At 40.7% G+C, this 25,846-nt stretch overlaps 1 protein-coding gene across 4 annotated transcripts in view; it reads left to right on the top strand.

Annotated features, from left to right (window-relative positions):
* FHIT (fragile histidine triad diadenosine triphosphatase) overlaps positions 1–25,846 on the top strand; it is a 1,766,300-nt gene that overhangs the window by 664,005 nt on the left and 1,076,449 nt on the right. The window lies entirely within an intron of this gene.

Genomic DNA, 25,846 nt, shown 5'->3' with positions numbered 1-25,846 from the left:
GATAAATGCAAGTGTCTAGATTAATAGAGATGCTTTTCTTTAAAATAATTTGCCTTAGGAACTAATATTAGTTTATTTCAAAATTTCAGTTGTTATTCAATGTGCTTATTTTTTCAAATACTATTTTCTCCCATTTTGAGGTTTAAGGTCATCAGAAAACAAAAACACGGGATGGGGTGGATACCTATGAAGAAAAGGTAGTTATAATGGATTCAGTGGAAAGCAAGCATGATAAATTTTCTTTCCTTTTCAATCTTGCAGTACCTATCTAATTTAGAATATCTTTCCTCCAGTGTAACATTTCCTAAAAATACAGTCCTTAGGATAGTAAGAGGAGCTATTTGAAATAAAGGTGGTTCTTAGTAAAGTATGTTTAGGAAATGCTGAGTTCATTTCAAACTCTGCTTGCCACACGGGACTTCTTAAACTCTAACTTATTAGTGTATTTTTTTTTTTTTTTTTGACATTTGGTTTTTTTTTTTTTTTTTATAATAATTTTTATTAAGCTTCAAGTGAACGTTTACAAATCCAATCAGTCTGTCACATATAAGTTTACATACATCTCACTCCCTACTCCCACTTACTCTCCCCGTCTTGAGTCAGCCCTTTCAGTCTCTCCTTTCTTGACAATTTTGCCGGCTTCCCTCTCTCTCTATCCTCCCACCCCCCTCCAGACAAGAGTTGCCAACACAGTCTCAAGTGTACACCTGATATAATTAGCTCACTCTTCATCAGCGTCTCTCTCCCACCCGCTGACCAGTCCCTTTCATGTCTGATGAGTTGTCTTCAGGGATGGTTCCTGTCCTGTGTCAACAGAAGGTCTGGAGAGCATGACCGCCGGGATTCCTCCAGTCTCAGTCAGACCATTAAGTTTGGTCTTTTTATGAGAATTTGGGGTCTGCATCCCACTGCTCTCCTGCTCCCTCAGGGGTCCTCTGCTGAGCTCCCTGTCAGGGCAGTCATCGATTGTGGCCGGGCACCAACTAGTTCTTCTGGTCTCAGGATGATGTAGGTCTCTGGTTCATGTGGCCCTTTCTGTCTCTTGGGCTCTTAGTTGTCATGTGGGCTTGGTGTTCTTCATTTTCCTTTGCTCCAGGTGGGTTGAGACCAATTGCTGCATCTTAGATGGCTGCTTGTTAGCATTTAAGACCCCAGACGCCACATTTCAAAGTGGGATGCAGAATGATTTCATAGTAGAATTATTTTGCCAATTGACTTAGAAGTCCCCTCAAACCATGGTCCCCAGACCCCCGCGCTTGCTCCGCTGAGCTTTGAAGCATTCATTTTATCCCGGAAACTTCTTTGCTTTTGGTCCAGTCCAATTGAGCTGACCTTCCATGTATTGAGTGTTGTCTTTCCCTTCACCTAAAGCAGTTCTTATCTACTGATTAATCAATAAAAAACCCTCTCCCACCCTCCCTCCCTCCCCCCCTCGTAACCACAAAAGTATGTGTTCTTCTCAGGTTTACTATTTCTCAAGATCTTATAATAGTGGTCTTATACAATATTTGTCCTTTTGCCTCTGACTCATTTCGCTCAGCATAATGCCTTCCAGGTTCCTCCATGTTGTGAAATGTTTCAGAGATTCGTCACTGTTCTTTATCGATGCGTAGTATTCCATTGTGTGAATATACCACAATTTATTTACCCATTCATCCGTTGATGGACACCTTGGTTGCTTCCAACTTTTTGCTATTGTAAACAGAGCTGCAATAAACATGGGTGTGCATATATCTGTTTGTATGAAGGCTCTTGTATCTCTAGGGTATATTCCGAGGAGTGGGATTTCTGGGTTGTATGGTAGTTCTATTTCTAACTGTTTAAGATAACGCCAGATAGATTTCCAAAGTGGTTGTACCATTTTACATTCCCACCAGCAGTGTATGAGAGTTCCAATCTCTCCGCAGCCTCTCCAACATTTATTATTTTGTGTTTTTTGGATTAATGCCAGCCTTGCTGGTGTGAGATGGAATCTCATCGTAGTTTTAATTTGCATTTCTCTAATGGCTAATGATCGAGAGCATTTTCTCATGTATCTGTTGGCTGCCTGAATATCTTCTTTAGAGAAATGTGTGTTCATATCCTTTGCCCACTTCTTGATTGGGTTGTTTGTCTTTTTGTGGTTGAGTTTTGACAGAATCATGTTGATTTTAGAGATCAGGCGCTGGTCGGAGATGTCATAGCTGAAAATTCTTTCCCAATCTGTAGGTGGTCTTTTTACTCTTTTGGTGAAGTCTTTAGATGAGCATAGGTGTTTGATTTTTAGGAGCTCCCAGTTATCGGGTTTCTCTTCATCATTTTTGGTAATGTTTTGTATTCTGTTTATACCTTGTATTAGGGCTCCTAGGGTTGTCCCAATTTTTTCTTCCATGATCTTTATCGTTTTAGTCTTTATGTTTAGGTCTTTGATCCACTTGGAGTTAGTTTTTGTGCATGGTGTGAGGTATGGGTCCTGTTTCATTTTTTTGCAAATGGATATCCAGTTATGCCAGCACCATTTGTTAAAAAGGCTGTCTTTTCCCCAGTTAATTGACACTGGTCCTTTGTCAAATATCAGCTGCTCATACGTGGATGGATCTATGTCTGGGTTCTCAATTCTGTTCCATTGGTCTATGTGTCTGTTGTTGTACCAATACCAGGCTGTTTTGACTACTGTGGCTGTATAAGAGGTTCTGAAGTCAGGTAAGGTGAGGCCTCCCACTTTCTTCTTCTTTTTCAGTAGTGCTTTGCTTATCCGGGGCTTCTTTCCCTTCCATATGAAATTGGTGATTTGTTTCTCTATCCCCTTAAAATATGACATTGGAATTTGGATCGGAAGTGCGTTAAATGTATAGATGGCTTTTGGTAGAATAGACATTTTTACTATGTTAAGTCTTCCTATCCATGAGCAAGGTATGTTTTTCCACTTAAGTATGTCCTTTTGAATTTCTTGTAGTAGAGCTTTGTAGTTTTCTTTGTATAGGTCTTTTACATCCTTGGTAAGATTTATTCCTAAGTATCTTATCTTCTTGGGGGCTACTGTAAATGGTATTGATTTGGTTATTTCCTCTTCGGTGTTCTTTTTGTTGATGTAGAGGAATCCAAGTGATTTTTGTATGTTTATTTTATAACCTGAGACTCTGCCAAACTCTTCTATTAGTTTCAGTAGTTTTCTGGAGGATTCCTTAGGGTTTTCTGTGTATATAATCATGTCATCTGCAAATAGTGATAACTTTACTTCTTCCTTGCCAATCCGGATACCTTTTATTTCTTTGTCTAGCCTGATTGCCCTGGCTAAGACTTCCAACACGATGTTGAATAAGAGCGGTGATAAAGGGCATCCTTGTCTGGTTCCCGTTCTCAAGGGAAATGCTTTCAGGTTCTCTCCATTTAGAGTGATATTGGCTGTTGGCTTTGCATAGATGCCCTTTATTATGTTGAGGAATTTTCCTTCAATTCCTATTTTGGTAAGAGTTTTTATCATAAATGGGTGTTGGACTTTGTCAAATGCCTTTTCTGCATCAATTGATAAGATCATGTGGTTTTTGTCTTTTGTTTTATTTATGTGATGGATTACATTAATGGTTTTTCTGATATTAAACCAGCCTTGCATACCTGGTATAAATCCCACTTGATCAGGGTGAATTATTTTTTTGATGTGTCGTTGGATTCTATTGGCTAGAATTTTGTTGAGGATTTTTGCATCAATGTTCATGAGGGATATAGGTCTATAATTTTCTTTTTTTGTAATGTCTTTACCTGGTTTTGGTATCAGGGAGATGGTGGCTTCATAGAATGAGTTGGGTAGTATTCCGTCATTTTCTATGCTTTGGAATACCTTTAGTAGTAGTGGTGTTAACTCTTCTCTGAAAATTTGGTAGAACTCTGCAGTGAAGCCGTCCGGGCCAGGACTTTTTTTTGTTGGGAGTTTTTTGATTACCGTTTCAATCTCTTTTTTTGTTATGGGTCTATTTAGTTGTTCTACTTCTGAATGTGTTAGTTTAGGTAGGTAGTGTTTTTCCAGGAATTCATCCATTTCTTCTAGGTTTTCAAATTTGTTAGAGTACAATTTTTCATAATAATCTGAAATGATTCTTTTAATTTCATTTGGTTCTGTTGTGATGTGGTCCTTCTCATTTCTTATTCGGGTTATTTGTTTCCTTTCCTGTATTTCTTTAGTCAGTCTAGCCAATGGTTTATCAATTTTGTTAATTTTTTCAAAGAACCAGCTTTTGGCTTTGTTAATTCTTTCGATTGTTTTTCTGTTCTCTAATTCATTTAGTTCAGCTCTAATTTTTATTATGTGTTTTCTTCTGGTGCCTGATGGATTCTTTTGTTGCTCACTTTCTATTTGTTCAAGTTGTAGGGACAGTTCTCTGATTTTGGCTCTTTCTTCTTTTTGTATGTGTGCATTTATTGATATAAATTGACCTCTGAGCACTGCTTTTGCTGTGTCCCAGAGGTTTTGATAGGAAGTATTTTCATTCTCGTTGCTTTCTATGAATTTCCTTATTCCCTCCTTGATGTCTTCTATAACCCAGTCTTTTTTCAGGAGGGTATTGTTCATTTTCCAAGTATTTGATTTCTTTTCCCTCGTTTTTCTGTTATTGATCTCTAGTTTTATTGCCTTGTGGTCTGAGAAGATGCTTTGTAATATTTCGATGTTTTGGACTCTGCAAAGGTTTGTTTTATGACTTAATATGTGGTCTATTCTAGAGAATGTTCCATGTGCGCTAGAAAAAAAAGTATATTTTGCAGCAGTTGGGTGGAGAGTTCTGTATAAGTCAATGAGGTCAAGTTGGTTGATTGTTGTAAGTAGATCTTCCGTGTCTCTGTTGAGCTTCTTACTGGATGTCCTGTCCTTCTCCGAAAGTGGTGTGTTGAAGTCTCCTACTATAATTGTGGAGGTATCGATCTTGCTTTTCAATTCTGTTAAAATTTGATTTACGTATCTTGCAGCCCTGTCATTGGGTGCATAAATATTTAATATGGTTATGTCTTCCTGATCAATTGTCCCTTTTATCATTATATAGTGTCCTTCTTTATCCTTTGTGGTGGATTTAAGTCTAAAGTCTATTTTGTCAGAAATTAATATTGCTACTCCTCTTCTTTTTTGCTTATTGTTTGCTTGATATACTTTTTTCCATCCTTTGAGTTTTAGTTTGTTTGTGTCTCTAAGTCTAAGGTGTGTCTCTTGTAGGCAGCATATAGATGGATCGTGTTTCTTTATCCAGTCTGTGACTCTCTGTCTCTTTATTGGTGCATTTAGTCCATTTACATTCAGCGTAATTATAGATAAATAAGTTTTTAGTGCTGTCATTTTGATGCCTTTTTATGTGTGTTGTTGACAATTTCATTTTTCCACATACTTTTTTGTGCTGAGGCGTTTTTCTTAGTAAATTGTGAGATCCTCACTTTCATAGTGTTTGACTTTATGTTAGTTGAGTCGTTACGTTTTTCTTGGTTTTTGTCTTGAGTTATAGAGTTGTTATACCTTTTTGTGGTTACCTCATTATATACCCCTATTTTTCTAAGTAAAAACCTAACTTGTATTGTTCTATATCGCCTTGTATCACTCTCCATATGGCAGTTCAATGCCTCCTGTATTTAGTCCTTCTTTTTGATTATTGTGATCTTTTACCTATTGACTTCCATGATTCCCTGTTATGTGTATTTTTTTTTTTAATTAATCTTAATTTGTTTGTTTTTGTGATTTCCCTATTTGAGTTGATATCAGGACGTTCTGTTTTGTGACCTTGTGTTGTGCTGATATCTGATATTATTGGTTCTCTGACCAAACAATATCCTTTAGTATTTCTTGTAGCTTTGGTTTGGTTTTTGCAAATTCTCTAAACTTGTGTTTGTCTGTAAATATCTTAATTTCACCTTCATATTTCAGAGAGAGTTTTGCTGGATATATGATCCTTGGTTGGCAGTTTTTCTCCTTCAGTGTTCTGTATATGTCGTCCCATTCCCTTCTTGCCTGCATGGTTTCTGCTGAGTAGTCAGAACATATTCTTACTGATTCTCCCTTGAAGGAAACCTTTCTTTTCTCCCTGGCTGCTTTTAAAATTTTCTGTTTATCTTTGGTTTTGGTGAGTTTGATGATAATATGTCTCGGTGTTTTTCTTTTTGTATCAATCTTAAATGGGGTTCGATGAGCATCTTGGATAGATATCCTTTCGTCTTTCATGATGTCAGGGAAGTTTTCTGTCAGAAGTTCTTCAACTATTTTCTCTGTGTTTTCTGTCCCCCCTCCCTGTTCTGGGACTCCAATCACCCGCAGGTTATCCTTCTTGATAGAGTCCCACATAATTCTTAGGGTTTCTTCATTTTTTTTAATTCTTTTATCTGATTTTTTTTCAGCTATGTTGGTGTTGATTCCCTGGTCCTCCAGATGTCCCAGTCTGCATTCTAATTGCTCGAGTCTGCTCCTCTGACTTCCTAGTGTGTTGTCTAATTCTGTTATTTTATTGTTAATCTTTTGGATTTCTACATGTTGTCTCTCTATGGATTCTTGCAACTTATTAATTTTTCCAGTATGTTCTTGAATAATCTTTTTGAGTTCTTCAACAGTTTTATCAGTGTGTTCCTTGGCTTTTTCTGCAGATATCCTAATTTCATTTGTGATATCATTAAGCATTCTGTAAATTAGTTTTTTATATTCTGTATCTGATAATTCCAAAATTGTATCTTCATTTGGGAAAGATTTTGATTCTTTTGTTTGGGGGGTTGGAGAAGCTGTCACGGTCTGCTTCTTTAAGTGGTTTGATATGGATTGTTGTCTCCGAGCCATCACTGGGAAACTAGTTTTTCCAGAAAATCCGCTAAAAAAAAACAGCAGTCAGATCCCTATCAGAGTTCTCCCTCTGGCTCAGGCTATTCAGATGTTAATGAAGCCGCCTGGGGAGGGTGGGGGAGGGAACAGAGAGATAGGAGAGTAGCACCTCAGAATATAACCAGAGTTGCTTGTCTTGCTTGGAATGACTATTATATCTGAGATTCCCGCGGGCGCGTCGCCTATGTGTGCTGGCTGTGTGGAGATTGCCCCCAGGGGGTCTGGCCCGCTGGAGTCACGGTCAGATCCTCCGCTTCCAGCCCCATGCCCAGCGTCAAGGCTCCCCTACTGGGACGGTGCACTCTCGACTCCAAAATCAGTCGCTGCCTCCCGGGGACTTCTCGTCCCTCCAGCCGCGTGGCCGTGCCGCCCCCGAGAACCAGGTGGGCCCCCTCCCGGGGTTAGTTCAGATGGGTGGAGTAGCTCCCCGTGCTTGTGCCGCGACCGAGTGTCCCAGGTGGAACGCTGTTCTCCCCGCTCCAATATCAGTTGCTGCCTCCCGGGGACTTCTCCTACCGGCTGCGTCCCACGCCGCCCGCGCGACCCGGCTGGCCACCTTCCCGGGGTTAGTTCAGGGGGTGGAGCAACTCTCCGTGTTTATGGCGTACCTGCGTGCAGTCCAAATCCCTGCGGGACGGTTCCCCGGCTCGGATGCTGCTCTTTCTGCTCCAAGATCAGTCACTGCCTCCCGGGGACTTCTCCTAATGGCTGCGTCCCACGCCGCCCGTGGAACCGGCTAGTCCCCCTCCCGGGGTTAGTTCAGGGGGGTGGAGCAGGTCTCTGTGCTTGTGCCGTACCTGACTGGTACGCTGGCTCCAGGCTCTGGAAACAATCGCTGCTTCCCCGTATTAGTTCGTTCTCCGTCTCTAAATCTGTGTTTGTTGTTCAGGGTTCGTAGATTGTTATGTATGTGATCGATTCACTTGTTTTTCCGTGTCTTTGTTGTAAGAGGGATCCGAGGTAGCGTCTGCCTAGTCCGCCATCTTGGCTCCGCTTATTAGTGTATTTTATAAATTTCCACAGTGGGTATATGGTATGTGGCATTGTCTAAACACGTTTGACCACAGAGCATTGTTTTGGTGAGAACTCTTTAAGATGGCCTATTCCATATTTAAGGAGCTCTGGTGGCACAATGTTTAAGCACTTGGCCACTAAACAAAAGGTCGGGAGTTGGAACACACCAGCTGCTCCATGGGAGAAAAGGCCCGACAATCTATAAAGATTAAAAAGAAAATAAAGATTACAGCCTAGGAATCTCTATGGGGCAGTTCTGTTCTGTCCTATAGGGTCACTATGAGTCAGAATCTACTTGACGGCACACAACAGTAACATTCCATGTGTGATGGTTACCCTCACATGTTGAAGAAATCAGGTGATTCCAATAATAATCATAAAGGATAATTCCCATAGGCAAGAAGATACACTCTACCAGTCAATTTGTTCCCTATTGATTTGGAGGACACTTCTTGACTTATTGCAGATGCTACTACCATTGATGTATAGAATGAGTACAAAAGAATGAAGGTGCTGGAGGACTGAGATTACCATTGCTGACTTTGTGTCTGAGGAAAATATGGACCTATCTGGGGAAAAAAAAAAACAAAAAACTGTTCTCAAATCTAAAGGCATACCACAACATGGGCCAAGAATGTAAACAGCTTGGTTTTATTAACACACATTTTTGTATTTGTGATCCTAGATCTAGATTTGCTTAGTACAGTTAGCATCATCTTGCCAACTGTTTGCCAAGGCAGCATTCATGTAATATATAAATAATATATTCTGGTGTATTTTGCTTAAGAAACTTGAAAACACTTATTGTGTAAACTTCCAAGTCTTTTCTTGCATGAAAATGGCCCAGATACAACCAGAATTTTGGTTTGGTTTCAATATGCTTGAGAAAGTTACTATTCTAGCAAAATCTACCCCTCTATCCATGTAAGTGAACATTGGAGTCAGGCTAATCTGGGTTCAGACTACTGCTCTGTCAGTCACTGGACCATTAACCTTGGTCAAGCTTCTTGGTACTTCAATTTCAGTTTCTTAATTTATAACAACATTTCCCTAATTTTGCTGCATAGAGTGCTAGAACTTCTTCAGGTGTAACACTAGGATTTGGAGAAGCCCTGTGTGGTTCCAGATTCTTCACCCTCTGTGAAGCTAAAGTAGCTCTTCTATTTTCTACTTGATACTAGGTTTCTACTTAACATTTCAATTAAGGCTTTATAGTCTCACCTGGTTCTTGGTTTAACTGACAGGATTAACTGAGATAAGTCAAGAAGAGCAAGGAGGAAGATAGCATGAGTTAGCTGTTAAAAGCTTGGACACGAATACCAGCTCTGGCTGTATAGCCTTCAGCAAATTATTTAACCTTTCTGTATCTTGGCAAAATAACTAATTTAACTAGATTGTTGGGATGATTATGAGATGATGTATAGATTATGTGTTAGCACATTGCCTGTCACATAGAAACTGTCACTAAGCGTTGGTCACTGTTCTTGTTATTCTTAAAACTTGCACGGTGGGAACATGCAATGTCCTTAAACATGGCAGAGCAACTAGCCACCTCAATGTAGGGCCTGATGCTGACCGAGGATCTGCTATGAAATCAGCAGATGTTGGAGAAATGATGACATCACACAGACCGGCAGATCTTGAAGGTCCTTCAACTTCCTCTACCAGACAGCATGGAAGATTCCATGCAGTGGTTCAAGAGTCATCCTTTGAGTACATTTCTACAATGGAAGTTGTTCAAATTGGTAAAAACAAAAGTGATGATCCTGAACTAAGAAACCCTGAGAATCTGTCAGATGGTCTGCAGAAATTTAAGGATCTTATTGAAACAACAATGGAAATAATGTTCATTGAAATCAAGACTCACATCAAAGACCTTGATGAAAAAATGGAGAAGCTCCAATCCGATATGATCTTTCTTCCATCCAAATTGGCTCATGGAACACCAGTACTTACACCTTTAGTTGCCCCGTGGGGTCCAGCACCAAACCTGCCAGCATTCACTAAATCCACGTGTGCCGTAATACCAAGCCTGGATGTGCACCTGGAAAATAGATTCCTTGACTGGTAAAGATTACTATGAGAACTGATGGCCTAGCAACTTTAAGTTGTTTCCACTGACTGCAAGTGTTCTGCCCAGTGTGGTTTAATTAAGAAACTATCATTCTTGCTTCCTTGTGCCCTTTGAAATGGCGTACTTTTTTAGTTACTTTGATCCCTGGGCTTCCTTTTCTTCAGGTTCCATGCATACATTATGCCTTACTTGTTCCTTGTGACTCTCCAGCACTACTTTGGAATGCTTAGCAATCAAGCCATGAGTATGTAAATCATTGTCCTGGGACTTTGTGTGATGGACTCTCACCTACTTGGTCCAAACAAAAAAACTTGGACAGTAGCTGGCATATACTTAATGTTCAACAAATGCCAGCTTCGTTTCCCATCCCCCTCCCATCTTTCATTCACCAAGCCCTTTCTGAGCATCTACAAGTACAGGCCACTTTGTTATGTGGGGATTCAGAGATAAACAAGGGCTCAGATAGAATGCACATTATGTACATAGCACCTGGCGCATGTGATAAATATTTTTGAATTAAGTATATAATAAATGGTGCCCTAATGGCTCAGTGATTAAGTGCTCACCTGCTAACCAAAAGGTTGGTGGTTCAAACCCACCAGCTGTTCCTTGGGAGAAAGATGTGGCAGTCTGCTTTTGTAAAGATTTACAGCCTTGGAAACCCTATGGGGCAGTTCTACTTTGTCCTATATGATTACTATAAGTCAGAATCAACTCAACAGCAGTGGATTTGGTTTTTGTAGGTATATAATACAGTGGAAATTTGACAAATTTTGTTAGCCATAAAAAAAAGGTGTTTAAGAGAAGAGAGAATCATATAAGGATTTGTTGCCAACTGTGCGATTTCAGATTTTTTTTCCAATGCTGTCGAGTCGATTCCGACTCATGGCGACCTTATAGGACAGAGTAGAACTGCCCCGTAAAGAGAGATTTCAGATTATAAGACCTTTTATGCTGGGCTAGAGCCCCAGTAAAACTTCAGTTAACCGGAATGTCAGCAAGCACTTTAGATAATTGAACTCTCCAAAGTCCTTTGGGTTTCGGTCCTTGTTGAAAACCCTTAAAGAATCATAAGTGTACCTTCTTGTGTTAGTAAATGAAACCCAGTATATCTTGTTAAGTCTTTTTTGCCTAAAGTGCCTGAAAGTAATTTCTTAGACCAGCGTTTGTACAAATTCATGGAATATAAAATTAGGTTGAATTTATGTGAATCTCAAGTGTGATCTGGACGTTAACTTTTTGAAAAGATCCCTTGTGTAAGTTATTTCCTTATAAGGGTTACTGGGGGTGGAGGGGGTGGGAGGAGAAATTGCAGATAGTTGAGAGTTTCCAGTAATTGAATTCTGGGAGAAAACAAAATTGTTGTATATTAAAAGAAAAACGAAAGAAGGAAACAAACAAACAAAACAAAAATAAAGCTCACTGTTCCTTGAATGGAAAACAAAAAGTTTTTCTCTCTTGTTGTGAAAACTCGTTATTCACTCAACAAATAGTTGAGTGCCTGTTACGAAACAGATTGTATGCAAAGCCCTGGAAATGCAATAAGGCTCACACAAGTCTTTGCTACATGAGCTGACAATTCAGGGTGGTAGACAGACACTATCAAGCAATCATACGAAAATATGTGAAAGCACATCCACGAAGGACAGCATGAAAGTGTCTTAGGGACTTTGACCTTGTTAGGAAAGTTAGGAAAAGCTTCCATGTGGAGTGACAATGGAGCTGAGCTGTGGTTAGGAGTTAACAATCAGAGGAAGGGGAGGAAAGCTCAATAAGGACAGAGAAACAGCAGGTTCAAAACCTGTGGCGGGAGGAAGCAGAGCTGGCATCCCCAATCAAGAGAGGTCCACATGCTGCAAGAGGTGGGAGGTGCCCTTGGGAAGGCCTGATCAGCCATGATAAGGATTCCACCTTTAGTGTTGCAAGGTGATGCTCCTCTCCATCTCTCCTTGGAGTTTGGGGGAGCCCTGGTAGTGCAGTGGTTAAGAGATCGGCTGCTAGTCAAAAGGTTGGTAGTCAAATCCACCAGCTGCTCCTTGGAAACCCTATGGGGCAGCTCTACTCTGTCCTATAGGATTGCTATGAGTAGGAATTGACTTGACGGCAACAGGTTTGGCTTGGTATCGGTGGTGATTTTGCTATGAATTCTTCTCTTTAATATACTGGTTAATGCAATGTAATACCCATTGCCCTTGAGTCGATTCCAATTCAAAGCAACCCTGTAGGACAGGGTAGAACTGCCACATAGCGTTTCCAAGGAGGGCCTGGTGGATTTGAACTGCCGACCTTTTGGTTAGAGGTTGTAGCACTTCACCACTATGCCACCAGGGTTTCCATAGTGGTTAAAGCCCTCTCGAAAATACAACTAACATTCTGTAATTTGGGGGCCTTAGGTTGGAAATATTTAATACAGAAGGAAATATTTCTGGTTTGGCAAGTCTGAATCTGAGCAGGAGTGGCTACTCAACATTTCCTAACGCTCTATACATTTATTTTGAAAACAATCATTGATCACTCAAGTTCTATTCTGTGAAATACTTAGAAATATTCAATCTCTCTCTTTTTTTTTTTTTTTAAAAATTGTGCTCTAAGTGAATCAATCTCTTTTTAACTATAGATCTGAAACCATGGGTCCAACTGAACCACAGATGTTTTTTCAAATGGCCATCAGTTCTAATTAGTTGTAGATCTGATGTATTCTCCTGTGATGTGTGTTCTCCTTTGGGGGAGGGTGCTGCTTGTTCTCCATCCCTCTCCCACCCCTCAACCCCAGCCCCCAGTCTATTTGGCAGTCTTCTCCTGTATTGACTGCATCACCTGGACTCCTATGACACAGGCTCTAAATTTGGTTTGATTGACGGGCGGTCCTGGAAAGAGATCAGGAGGTGGGAGAAGTGGAGGGTAATCACTCCCCACGTAGCCTCCTTGTCTCATCTTTTTCTCACAGAGTCTGTGTTCCCTGTGGCTGCAGCTGGTGGGTATGTTGTTGTTGTTGTTAGGTGCCGTCTAGTCGGTTCCGACTCATAGTGACCCTATGCACAACAGAACAAAACATGGCTCAGGTCCTATGCCATTCTTACAATTGTTATGCTGAGCCCATTGTTGCAGCCACTGTGTCAGTCCATCTTGTTGAGGTCTTCCTCTTTTCTGCTGAGCCCGTACTTTACCAAGCATGGTGTCCTTCTCCAGGGACTGATCCCTCCTGACAACATGTCCAAAGTATGTAAGACACAGTCTTGCCATCCTTGCTTCTAAGGAGCATTCTGGTTGTACTTCTTTCAAAACAGATTTGTTTTTTTGGCAGTCCAAGGTATATTCAATATTCTTTGTCAACACCACAATTCAAAGGCGTCAATTCTTCAGTCTTCCTTATTCATTGTCCAACTTTCACATGCACGTGATGCAATTGAAAATACCATGGCTTGGGCCAGGCACACCTTAGTCTTCAAGGTGCCATCTTTGCTTTTCAACACTTTAAAGAGGTCATTTGCAGTAGATTTGCCAAATGAAATGGGTCTTTTGATTTCTTGGCTGCTGCCTCCATGGGTGTTGACAATGGATCCAAGTAAAATAAATCTTTGACAACTTCAAACTTTTCTCCGTTCTTCATGATGTTGCTTATTGGTTCAGTTGTGAGGATTTTTGTTTTCTTTATGTTGAGGTGCAATCCATACTGAAGGCTGTGGTCTTTGGTCTTATCAGTAAGTGCTTCAAGTCCCCTCCCCTTTCAGCAAGCAAGGTTGTGTCATCTGCATAACGCAGGTTGTTAATGAGTCTTCCTCCAATCCTGATGCCCTATTCTTCTTGTTATAGTCCAGCTTCTTGGATTATTTGCTCAGTATACAGATTGGATCCCAGAAAAAAAAAAAAAAAGAAAAAAACCGTATAGTGAAAGGATACAAACCTGATGCACACCTTTCCTGACTTTCAACCACTCAGTATTTAAACCACCCTGGTAACACTTTCCCTCCCTTTTCTTCTAGGCTCGGGGCATTAAAGCATCCTGCTGTAGCAAGCCCCAGGGCGCCTCAGCTGGAAGCCTGCCTTACCTCTGAAAATATTTCCTTTGTTTCTCTCCAGAATTCCAGATGAGTGTGACTTTTGCTTCCTGCCAGGATTCTGGCTGAACCAGAGAGGATCCCTGGTCTGTGACTGTGTTCTCCCACGAGTGAGCTCTACCTCTTCTGATTTTCTGCTGCACTTTTTTTTTAACCTGTGTTTTTTGTTTTCCTTCCTTTTTTTTAATTGAGCTTGAGATGAAGATTTTCAGAACAAACTAGTTTCTCATCAAACAGTTAGTACACACTTTGTTCTATGACATTGGTTAACAACCCCACGACATGTCAACACTCTCCCTTCTCAACCCTGGGTTCCCTATTACCAGCTTTCCTATTCCCTCCTGCCTTCTAGTCCTTGCCCCAGGGCTGGTATGCCCCTTTAGTCTTGTTTTGTTCCATGGGCCTGTTCAATCTTTGGCTGAAGGGTGAACCTCAGGAGTGACTTAATTACTGAGCTGAAAGGGTGTCCAGGGGGCCATACTCTCAGGGTTTCTCCAGTCTCTGTCAGGCCAGCAAGTCTGGTCTTTCTTTTTGAGTTAGAATTTTATTCTCCATTGTTCTCCAGCTCTGTCCAGGACCCTCTATTGTGATCCCTGTCAGTCTGCTGCACATTTTTCTCTCCCCCCTCCCATACTTGGGTAGGCTCCAGATCAAGATAACTGGGGACTAGAAAAGTGATGGTGAAATTCCCTGGGTTATTGCGCTCAAAATAGATGAGTCTCTGGAGGAAGATAGGGCACTGTCATCATATATCTGCCTGTCTGTCATTCAGGATCTAACTGAACTCTCTTAAATGTCATTCTATTCCTGTTTGTCATGTTTCTGGACCCCTGAGAAATTTCTTGCCATGTGTGTTCTGCAGCAGGGCATTCAAATGCTGTGGATATTTTGTTGACCTTAATTTTTTTTTTTTTTTCCAGAGTGCAAAGAATAGGATTTAGGTCAGATGCACAATAGACTCCTTCAGTGTCTCTGACCCTTCACCCATCCCTGAACCACACTTTCACTTTTTTTTTTTTTACTTTTTTAAAATTGAAAATATTCTTAGATATACAAAAGTCAAGAGAATAATATAAGGGGCTTATGTACTTATCCAATTTCCATCACAATCAACATGCTATCCTCTAGCACGTATATGATTTTCTTACTGAAATGTTTTAAAGCAATTCTATTCCTTATACCATGTCATTTATAAAAACTTCAGTGTATTTCTTTAACAGACGAGGACTTTAAAAATAACTGTAGTATGCATGCAATGAAGTTAACAATGATTCCTTAATATTTAATAAGTAGTCCATGTTCAATTTCCTTCATCTCCTCAAAAATTTAGTTCAGTTGGGGTTTTTCACACCACAAGTCAAAACAGTGTCCACACATTGTGTTTAGTTGCTTTGTCTCTTAAGTTTCTTTTAATTTCTAAAAAAAAACAGCCCCTAATTTTAATTTTTTTATTGAAGTTTACCAGAAACACAGCAAAAGTGCATAGACTTTAAGCTTAATGGATGCTTAAAAAATGAACAGCACATGTAACTGTAACTCAGATAAAGACATAAAACATTACTTAGCACTCAGAAGTTTCCCTGTCATTAACTGTATGCTTTCACCGTAAATTGGTTTTGCCCACTTTTGAACTTTATATAAGTGGAATCATACAGTCTGTCATCTCTTTGGTATGGCTATTTTTGAGAAAATTCAACCATACTAAGTTTTTTTTTTTTTTTTCAGAAATCTACTTTAAAAAACAAACCCATTGCTGTCAAGTCAATTCCAACTCATAGCGACCCTATGGGACAGAGTAAAACTGCCCCATAGGATTTCCAAGGCATGACTGGTGGATTCAAACTGCTGACCTTTTGGTTAGCAGCCATACTCTTAACCACTGCACTACCAGGGCTCCAGAAATCTACTGTATTGGGGTATAATTTATATATAATAAACTGCATAAATTATAAGTATATAGTTTAGTGAGTTTTGAAAGATGTATACACCCATGAAACCACCACAGTCAACATACAGAACAATTCCATCACCATCAAAAATTTCCTCCTGCCCCATTGTGGTAATTCCCTCCCACCTCTTCCAACTCAGGCAACCATTATTTACTTGCTGTCACTATAAATTATTTTGTTTTCTAGAATTTTTGATAAATCGAGTCATGTGGAATGTGCTCTTTTGTATCTGGCTTTCTTCACTGAATATGATATTTTTGAGACTCATCCATGTGGTTGCATATATTAGTAGTTTGTTCCTTTTTTGTCACTGAGCCCAAAAAACCAAACCCATTAATATCAAGCCAACTCAACTCATGATGACACCATATATAACAGAGTAGAGTTGCTCCATAGGGTTTTCTTGTCTGTAATATTTACAGAAGCAGATTGCCAGGCCTTTCTTTGCAGCCTCTGGGTTGGTTCAAACCACCAACCTTTAGTTAGTTAGTAGTGAAACCCAAACCATTTGTGCCTCCCAGGAATTTTACTGCTGAGTAGCGTTCTATTTATAGTTCTGAATTATTGTGAATAAAGCTCCTTGTGTGCAGATCTTTCTATGGCCATGTTTTCATTTCCCTTGGGTAAATACTCTGAGTGGATAAGTCATATACAGGCAGTCCCTAGGTATCTTAGGCTGAGTTGTCTTGAAAAGCAAAACCAGTATGTGTATACACACACACACACACAGAGAGAGAGAGAGAGATTTACCTCAAGGAAATGGCTCATGTGGTTGTAGAGGATAGCAGGTCCCAAGTCCATGGTCACGCATCAAGCTGGAAGCTTCCCCTGGCTCAGGTAGCTTCAGGGGCTGACAAACCCAAGATCAGCAGGTAAGATGGCAGACTACTGGCTCAAGTCCTAGGAACTGGAATTGAGATGATGACAAGCCAGATGCAAGATTCAAAGCAAGCAACAGCCAGCAAGCTTTGCCAGAACACCCATAAGTATTGGATGCAGACCATACCTTCCAAGAAACTCCCCTTACAACTGATTGGCTGATCACATCATGGAGGTGATTACATTATATCATAAAATGGAGGATAACTACATCATTACATAACTGCCAAACCTCTGAGAATCAGGGCCCAGGCAAGTTAACACACAACCTTAACCATCACACCGATTTATAAATGTCTGACTTACTAACAATTCATACTTGCCCTTTAATGTTAGATAAATTTTCGATCTTTGGTTGCCCTCACTCTGAAACAATGGAGCCAACCCCTGCTGGAAGCAAATGTTTCATCACAATCACCTTTACTTGCTGCACGTGCAGCTTTTAAACTAGTGAAAAGGCTTTGAGTTTTTTCTTACAGTAAAGTAAGGCTGAATAAGAACCCTATGCACCATAATGAAGACAGAAGAAGAATTGACGCCTTTGAATTACGGTGTTGGTGAAGAATATTAACTATACCATGGACTGCCAGAAGAGGAATATGTTTTGGAAGAATTACAGCCAGAATGCTCCTTAGAAGCAAGGATGGCAAGACTTTGTGTCATGTATTTTGTACATGTTATTAGGAGGGACCAGCCTCTGGAAAAGTACATCATGCTTGGTAACATAGAAGGTCAGGGAGAAAGAGGAAAACACTCAAGGAGATGGATTAATGCAGTGGCCTCAAGAATAGGCTCAAGCAGAGTAACAATTGTGATGATGGCGCAGGACCAGGCAGTGTTTCATTCCATTGTACATAGGGTCACTATGAATCAGAACCAACCCCATGGCACTCACAATAACAACATGCACTTGTTACTGACTTCCAAATTTGATTAAAGGCACAGGTAGGAATGGATCTCATTCGTAACTCAGGGACTGCCTGTATTTGGTATATGTGCAACTTTTTAAAGAAAATACCTAATGGTTTTCCAAAGTGGTTGTGTCATTTTATATTCCCATAACCAGTGTTCCACTCGGTCTACATTCTTGCCAATGTTCGGAAAGTCCATCTTTTTAATTTTAATTGTTCTAATGGGTATGTAGTGTTATTGTGGTTTTAATTTGAACTCCCTGATGGCTAATGATGTTGAGCACCTTTTCATGTCCTTTTTTTGCCATCTGCATCACTACTTTTTGAAGTGTCCGTTCAGATGTTTTATTTGTTTTTTTTTTGTCTTCTTCTAAGAATTCCTTGTGTGTTCTCAGTACAAGTCCTTTCTCAGATATGTGTGCTGCAGACATTTACGTCATTATATGACATTGTCTTTTGAAGAGAAATTTTAAATTTTGGTTCATGCTTCTTGTTCCTTTCTAAGAAATTTTGGTCTACCCTAAGATTGAAAGGAAACCCCGGTGGCGTAGTGGTTAAGTGCTACGACTGCTAACCAAAGGGTTGGCAGTTTGAATCCACCAGGTGCTCCTTGGAAACTCTATGGGGCAGTTCTACTCTGTCCTATAGGGACGCTATGAGTCGGAATCGACTTGACGGCACTGGGTTTGGTTTTTCTTTGGTTTAAGATTGAAAAGATTTTTTTCTCTCTGTTTTATTTTGGGAGTTTTATGGTTTTAGGTCAAAATATGGTCTATCTTGGGTTAATATTTGAATATGGTATAAAGTAAAGGTCAGTGTTCTTTCTTCCTCCCATACAGATAGATATCTAGTTGTACCAGCACTATTTATTGGAAAGACTTCCTGTTCCCCATTGACTGCCTTGGCACCTTGTCAAAAATCAACCAATCGTTTGTATGTACATCTATTTGTGGACTCCCTATTCTATTCCTGTGACACACTATCTTGATTACTGTGGCTTTATAGTTAGTCTTGAAATCAAGTAGTGTGAGTTCTCTAAATTTTTACTTCTTTATTAAAATTGCCCTGACTATTTTAGTTTATTGGCATTTCACATAAATTTTAGAATTAGTTTTTCAATTTCTGCGCAAGGATCCTGCCAGCATTTTGATTGGGATTGCATTGAATCTTTTTAAATTGATTTGGTGAGAACTGACATTTTAACAATATTGAATCTTCTAACCCATGAACATGCTATATCATTCCATTTACAGTCAGCCCTCCATATCTGCGGATTCCCCATCTGCAGATTCAACCAACCACAGATCTAAAATATATATTTTTTTAATTCTAAAAAGCAACACTTGAATTTGCCACCAGCCGGGCACTATGCTGAATCTATGCAAATGAGATGACGTGTAGGTACCCCCTGCTGTAGCCTTCTGCCATCTCTCTCCAGCACATGTTGTTTGAGCATTGTTTGCTCATGTCTTGTCATTACACCCTATAACAATACAGAATAACAACTATTTACACAGCATTTCCATTGCATTAGGTATTATAAGTAATCTAGAGATGATTTAAAGTATATGAGAGGATGTGCGAAGGTTATATGCAAATATTCCACCACTTTATATAAGGGACTTGAGCATCCGTAGACTTTGGTATCCTTTGAGGATCCTGAAACCAGTCCCCTCCCCCCCCCCATACAGAGGAACGACTGTTCTTAGTTCTTCTTTAATTTCTTTCTGCAATTTTTTTATAGTTTTCAGTGTAAAGATCTTGCCTATATTTCATGGTTTTGGATGGTATAGTAAATGGAATGGTACTCTTAATTTCGTTTTGCAGTTGTTGATATTAGAAATTTTTATATATTGTCCTTGCACTTTTTAGTTCTGATAGCCTTTCTTTTTTTTGAAGATTCCTTAAGGTTTGGTATATACATAATCGTGTCATGTGTGAATAAAGACAGTTTTACTTCTTTCTGATCTTTATTTAAAGTGTGTCTCTTATCTTTTGTTTCATTAATCCGACCTGGCAACCCGTCTTTTGAGTATTTATTTACAATGCAGGAAACTGATAATAAACCCATTTGGTACCACTACTGCCCCATCTTCTCTGTTAATGTTGTCATGCCATTTGAACACCCACAAGACCTTTTTAGCAGTTACATAGCAATAATGGTAGCAGTTCATTTTTTCACTAAATTACTGTGCACCTGCTGTGTGTAAGCACTGGGCATATCCAGTAGTAGTGATGATAGTAGTAGTTTATTTTTTCAGTATGATGTCCCTCCTCTGGGGCTCCACTCCAGGTGTTGGGATTGCAATGGTAAAGAAGACAGCATAGTCTTTGTCTTCAAGGAGAAAAGGGAAAAATCAAGTAAACTGAAAAATATAAAACAATATAAATATTGATCAGAAATAATTAATTCAGGTATTTCTTTAGATCAAGGACTAGAATTCCAAATAGGTTCACACAACCATCAAAGTAACTCTTCAAAATGGAGCTGTCAATATAGTCTTCTATCTAAGTGCTCCACTCATTTTGCAAATCGATTAATAAAAGGGAGTCCTTTGCAATCACCCATAAGATTGAAACTGGAGCTTCTGTTTCTTCCTCTCTCTCATTCTGGAGCTGCCTGGATTCCCAGTGAGCAGCTGGTTCCCAAGGTAATCAGCCCCTCCTAGAATGGAAAGTAGTCTGGGCGGAGCAAACGGTTAACACGCTCAGCTGCTAACCCAAAGGTTAGGGGCTCAAGTCCACTCAGAGGCACCTTAGAAGAAAGGCCTGGTGATCTATTTCCCAAAAAAATCAGCCACTGGAAACCCTGTGGAGCATAGTTCCACTGTGACACACGTGGAGTCACCAAGAGTAGGAATCGACCTGGAGGCCACCGGTAGAAATGGAAAAGTGCCCACCAGGATTCCCCGGCCACCCCCTCCCCACTGCTTGGCCTCAGAGAAGCAGCATGAGGTTGTCAGAGGAGGACGTTTCTGTAGAACCCGGAGACAGGAAGCTGTTTTGCTCTCTGTGCTACTTCAGAGTGAAAATTAAGTCACAGGATGTCCTTTTCTGTGAAGGACTGAATAAAAGACCAAGAGAAGCCCCTTCTTGTCCTCCAACTCCAAGTAACCTCATGCTGGGAAGGACTCTCTTCTCTGGCTCTTTCTGCAGTAGCCCAAAGACAGTATCAGCAGGACAGGCCTGCGGGGAGCCGGGAGGTGAGGCAGTTGTTCCCTCCCGTCAGGCTTCTGGCGGTGCTTGCTCTCTCCACGTGGAGAGAAAGCCTCTTAATTGGAAAGGAAATATCCTGCATTTTTCAACTTCTTCAGTTTGTGATCCTGTGTTACTTTTTTCTGACTGAACTGAAATTCTCCCAGGCTTTTGCCTCCCCTGTGTAAACATATCAGTCCGTAGGAATTTCTTTTAAATATTTTATTGGAGTTTTGGTGAAAATGTACATAGCAAAAGCCCTCTCCCACTCAGTAATTTCTATGCATAATGCTCAGAGACATTGGTTACAGCCTTCACATTGTGTCTACATTCTCATTATTTCTGTTCTAGTTATTTCATTTCCATTAACTCAGGCCCCCAAACTTCTCATTTATGCTTTAGAGTAACTGTTGTCCATTTGGTCTCATATTGAAAATTTTTTTAAAAAGCACAGTACTCAAGGGCGACTTTCTTTACTTTTTGAGCTAACCTGGTCTTTAGTTAAAAGGTGACTTCAGGGGATAGTTTCATTTCAAGGTTTAAATCTTGGAGATTCCTCCAGTCTCAATGTGTCCAATAAGTCTGAATTCTTTAAGAATTTGAAGTTCTGTGTGTTCTATATTTTTCTCCCTTCCTATCAGGACCCATCTATTGTGTCCCTGATGAGAATGTTCAGTAGTGGTAGCCGGGCACCATCTAGTTCTTCTGGTCTCAAGGTAGAGGAGGCAGTGGTTCATGGAGACGGTCCTGTAGCTTGGTTCCTTCTCTGGTTCTTGGGTTTCCTTCTTTCTCTTTTGCCCTAGATGAATAGGGAACAATAGCTGTATCTTAAATCCATAGGTATTTATCCAACCTCCTTTTGCAGGAATTCGGCTCTTTTTGGTGCTGTAGGAAGTACCTAAGTCTGATCTTTGCACTCAAGGATCGTGCTGTCTAGACGGCTGAGGTAACAATTCATTCATTCCATAAATCTTGATTGATTTTGCACAGATTTCTAGAACCTGGGATAAAATTGTGAACACAAGAGAGAATGCTGCTATCTTTTAGAGTCAGGGGTTGGCAAACTAAGGCCTTTGAGTCAAATCCAACCCTTGTCTGTTTGTACGACCGCTCAAGCTAAGAATGGTTTTATATTTTTGAAGTGTTGTTATTTAAAAAAAAAAAAATTAACAGAGCTCATATATGGCTCCTACAGTCAAAAATACTATCTTCTCCTTCCCAGAAAAGTTTGCCAATTCTGCTTTTGGACATTTATCCAAAGGCTTCCTTGTCTGTAAAATGGCTGAGCATGGGCTCAGCATTCAACAGCCTTAGGTTCAAGTCCTGACTTGGCAACTTACTGTGCAGTTTTGGGCCAGTTGCCTTCTTCCTTGAGGTTTAGTGTCTTTATCTGTCAAAGGGAAATACTAATAGACAACAAACATGTATTGAGTGTCTATAATATGTCAGAAACTTCGAGGTTCAGGTGAGGAGGTCAGATAAGAAGCATAAACAAATAAGTGAAGTAGTTTCAAATTCCAACAAAACCATGATTGGAAGATAAAGAGCAGGTAGAAGAGGTGGTTGGGGCGTGTCTGTGCGTGTAAGGAAATGACTCAAGAACGAGAGGAGTGGTCAAATGGTCAAACGCTGCTAGGTGGTTATATGAGGTGGGGCCAGAAATAGGCCACTGGCTTTGGCAAGATGTGGTTTGCTGGTCACCTTTACTGGGAGGTGCTACTAGTAGCCTTTGACCTCCATGTGTTTATAATTAAGTGGGAAAAAGGCGGTAATTCTGGCTTCTTAAAAAAATCTAGAATAAAGATCAAGAATGATCATTTAAAGGAAATCCTATACCTTGGCTAAATTAAAAAAAAAAAAAACTGTAAGAAATTTTATATTTTTCGACTCCAGTAATTACATTATAAATGATTGGAAAAAGAAGAACTAAACGCCTGCTAGTCATTTTAGTTCGTGTTACTAAGATATGCTGCCATATCCCAGAGTGATCCTGTTCTTGGGGGCCCATTAGCAAGCTTTTTCAATTAAAAGTTTTTACATGTGGGAAAGAAAAAGTGACCCAGTCAGACGAATCCAGTGACTTAAATACACATGAGAGCCAGTGTTCACAGCAGCATTTTGACCTAATGAGGATGGAATGCTCCTTCTGGGTCTCTGACACAGAGAAGTGTTCTCCTGAACTTCTTTCCTCCTTTTGCATTTATCACAGAGATTTCTCATCTGGTTGGTCATCTGCAGCCTTCAGAGAAGACTCTGGCCACAGGGCACTGCCTCACTGGGGAGAAAAAGCCCACACGATTCCCCAGGATAGGGAGGGAAAAAAAAAAATCCAACCTGTATTGATTCCCCTTACTCAGACAGAGCGATGCCCTTAATCCTCCATAGTGGAAGTGTTTACACCTGAGAAGGGCTTCCAGCGTCAGGCTGTTCCTGGCCTTTGATGTGCCCCAGAAATATTGCAGTAGAAGTTATTAAAGGATAAATTGTGGGGAGCCGACTGCTGTACCCCAGCAGCCTATCACTTTGCCTCCAGCCAATTTATGTAGTGGTGAATTTTCTTTCTTCCTTTCCTTGTTTGTGAGCTTTTGGAAACTTTTCTTCTTAAATTAGAAAGGGGTGTGAGATTAGAAGGAGCCCTGGTGGAACAGTGGTTAAAGCGCTCGGCTGTAAACTGAAAGGTTGGCGGTTTAAACCATCAGCCGTTCTGTGCAAGAAAGATGTAGCAGTCTGCTTCCCTTAAGATTTACAGGCTCGGAAACCCTATGGGACAGTTCTACTGTGTCCTACGGGGTTGCTGAGTCGGAATTGACTCGATGGCAACAGGTAAGGGTTGGTGAGACTAGGTTGGCAACCCCTTTTTCAGTTCAGGGTCCCTGGGTGGTATAAGTGGTTAACCTGCTCAGCTGCTAACTGAAAGGATGGAGGCTTGAGTTCACCCAGAGGGATCTCGGAATAAAGGCCTGGCGATCTAACTCTGAAAAATTAGCCATTGAAAATGCTATGGGGCACAGTTCTATTCTGACACATATGGGGTCACCATGAATTGGAATTGACCTTACAGCAGCTTGTTTGACTTTCATTTGAGGACTGCAAATGAGTCCAGCCTTAAAAAATAACGATACTATCTAGGCATTTGTGGTGAACTTGCACACCCACAGTATTGTCTGAGCCCCCCAGAAACGCTGAAGTTGCCTTTCACCCGTTTTTCAGGTGAGGACACTGAACCCCAGAGAGGCTGTGACTCGGCCAAGGTCACAACGCTAACTGGCTGCCCACCTGGGGACGTGAAACTGACTCACATTACTCAAAGTCCGGGGATCTCCACTTAGAGCACAGCGGCCCCTCTGTCCAGCGAGAGGGAAGGTTAAAAATGTTTAAAACCTGGAAACTGATGAAATATGAGGAAATTGTGCACTGTGAGATGGTGCATCCCTCAGCTTTCCAGTGAACCGGAAATTGTTGGGGCACTGCTGTGGGTCTGAAAGCTTCCTCTGGCAGCTGGGCTTGGTGTCCGCCGAGGCAAGCTGTGACTCGCAGCTAAATGACACAGATGGAAACCAGGCAGCGCTGGGTGTGGGCGCGGGCTTTATCCTCGCGTGCCCAAACCGAGCCGTATATAACTCTGTTCTGGAGAGGCTGAAGGTTTGTCAGGGGTCAGCTAGCATTTCCTAACAGTTCTCCAGAACGCATGGAGCATACAGTTCCCTTTCCCAAGTGATGTCCCGCACGATTACGCTGAATAGCCCAAAAGATTTTTCTAAATTTGGATTGCTTTACTTGGCTCTTTATATTTGCCCCAAGGACATTGCATAATGGCATCTTTCTTACAACTCTGCTTTGGTCTTTGATTTTATAGAGTCTCAGGCAAGGAATGTGCAAATGTTACCTTATTATTTCTAAGTAGGATTATTATTAATTGTATTTCTTATAAAGATTGCTAATATTTATCATGGGTTTACTGTGGTGCTAGGCATTGTGCTGAAAGCTTTATGTGTATTATTTGATTTAACTCTTGCAGTACATAGTCCTGTGATACAGAAACTTTTATCATTCCTTTTACCTAGACAGGAAAACAGAAACAGAGAGGTCAAGTACCTTGCTCAAGACCACACAGCCAGTCAGCGTTGCAATCAAGATGTGGAATGGGGCAGTGTGACTGCACGCCCCATGTTCCTGATCACCACACCATACTGCTGCCCGTAGACATATCTATGGGGGTATTTTGAGCACTTTTTTCTTCTTATGAGTTAAATTGCTTTAAAGGCCTTGTTTCTTAATAAGAGATTGGCTTTTTTCAGACTTGTCTTTGTCTATACTTGGCTCAGAAACCCTGGTGGTGTAGTGGGGAAGCGCTACAAATGCTAACCAAAAGGTCAGCAGTTTGAATCCACCAGGCACTCCATGGAAACTCTATGGGGCAGTTCTACTCTGTCCTATAGGGTCGCTATGAGTCGGAATCAACTCGACGGCAAAGGGTTTGGGTTTTTTTTTTATACTTGGCTCTTGCTGGAGGAAGCTGAAGCTCAGAAGCTAGTTTCTGAGACAGGGCCTAGATTTACTTCTCTTCTCCCATTCTTTCCCTCTTTCCTCCATGCTTCTTTGCTTTCAAGTCACCCACCTCTGAAGGAGTCCAATGGCAAATTTCACAGTTCTGCAATATTGACTGTTTAGTGCCCAAAGGCTAAAGAAGCTGCCTTCCTTTGTCTTCTTAGGGTCTGGAAGGATCCTCTGCTATATTGTCTGTGAAGGCAGTCAGAGAAAGGCATCAGTTCTCAAAAGAAAGAGAACTCTTTCCCAGTTGACAATGATTCCTGGAAATAAGATTTATTTACATCAGTGTTTGTTTATGAATTGAGAATAGGATCAAAATGCCAAGAAGGGTGACTGTTAGCTAGTTCTGGAAAATATTACACACTATCCCCAAGGAGTCCTTTTGAGCAATCCAAGAG

Source organism: Elephas maximus, chromosome 20, assembly GCF_024166365.1.
Source record: "Elephas maximus indicus isolate mEleMax1 chromosome 20, mEleMax1 primary haplotype, whole genome shotgun sequence".
NCBI classification, from domain to species: Eukaryota; Metazoa; Chordata; class Mammalia; order Proboscidea; family Elephantidae; genus Elephas; species Elephas maximus.
Note: the sequence above shows the minus strand (reverse complement) of the source record. Positions and strands in the feature narration are given on the sequence as shown.